We start from the raw sequence: 1,295 nt of genomic DNA, 5'->3' as shown, positions 1-1,295 counted from the left end.
GCTTGGTTTATTCAATGTATTCTCTATGCAAACCAGCTTTTAAAATTTCCGAGCTGGAAAAAAACCTTGGAAATTTTTAAACTAAACTATAAGTTAGGATAGTTGTAATACAAATTTATATTGTATTACAATCACAGTTAAAACGTAGATTTTTTTCTTACCGATAGGGGTACTTTTGTGTAATGGAAAATGTAGATATTTTTATGTGGTGTGGTGTGGTGTGGTGTAGTGTGGTGTGGTGCTAAAGCTGCAGTCGAAGATGGGCTTATTGGATTCCCATCAAAGGAGCTCCATTTCCCCAAGCAGCGCTGCATGCAAGATGAACTCATTTTAACCCGCAGTGTTTTCATTTGCAGCTCAAATAACGCATTCAAAATGAGAAATACTGGCGGTTAACGGAGGATTAGAAGTGCAAATGAGGGACTCATGTTTCTCATGGTGTCACAGTGTGTTGGGCTGGCTGATTTATAACCTAAAATATAAAAATATATGTTGAAACCCATGGTTAGAACCAATTACCAGCTTCATATCTTGGTCATAATCTTAATAGAATAATCTATTACCAGGGGTGGCCCAAGGTGGAGGGGTCTTAAAGGAGTAGTTCACCCCAAAATGACTTTTTTTCTATTGATTAGTCATGCCATGGGGACTAGAGTTCAATAATATTTTTTGTTTTTTGTCGCATTCCTAAGACAAAAATTTTATTCGAGTAAATTTACCCCCATTGATTCCGGATGGGGGCGTGTTTGGAAACGGGTCCCCATCCGGAACGAATGGGGGTACATTTATTCTTATCACATTTTTGTCTTAGGACAAAAAACTAAAAATATCATTGAACTCTAGTCTCAATGGCATGACTAATCAATAGACAAAAAGTCATTTTGGGGGTGAACTACTCCTTTAATTATTTAGCTATTGAAAAATAGCAGATATACGAAAATGTGTAAAAAGATCTTTGAATAAATGTCTTTTTTAAGCGAACATTTGTAACTCAAATTTTGCTTCTGGTGGGTCCCTGGAACTAAATGTTTTGAGATGGGGGTCCGTGGGCCAAATCATTTTGTGGGTCCTTCACATGAAAATATTTGAGCACCACTGATATAAAAACAGGTTTTATAAAAAAGAAAACCTTAGAAGGATTTAGAAGACATTTATAGCATTGTGTCAAAAATATTTGGAATTCATCAATATCGCTACACTCTACTTAGTAAAACAGACCTGATTTGCACTGTACTTGAGAGTTCTTTTTCAACTACGGCCAAGTCCTTCACCAAAAATGACTGATCTACAATCTC

The sequence above is a fragment of the Nannobrachium achirus genome, assembly GCF_963921795.1.
Source record: "Nannobrachium achirus genome assembly, chromosome: 16".
NCBI classification, from domain to species: domain Eukaryota; kingdom Metazoa; phylum Chordata; class Actinopteri; order Myctophiformes; family Myctophidae; genus Nannobrachium; species Nannobrachium achirus.
This window is presented reverse-complemented; position numbering follows the sequence as displayed.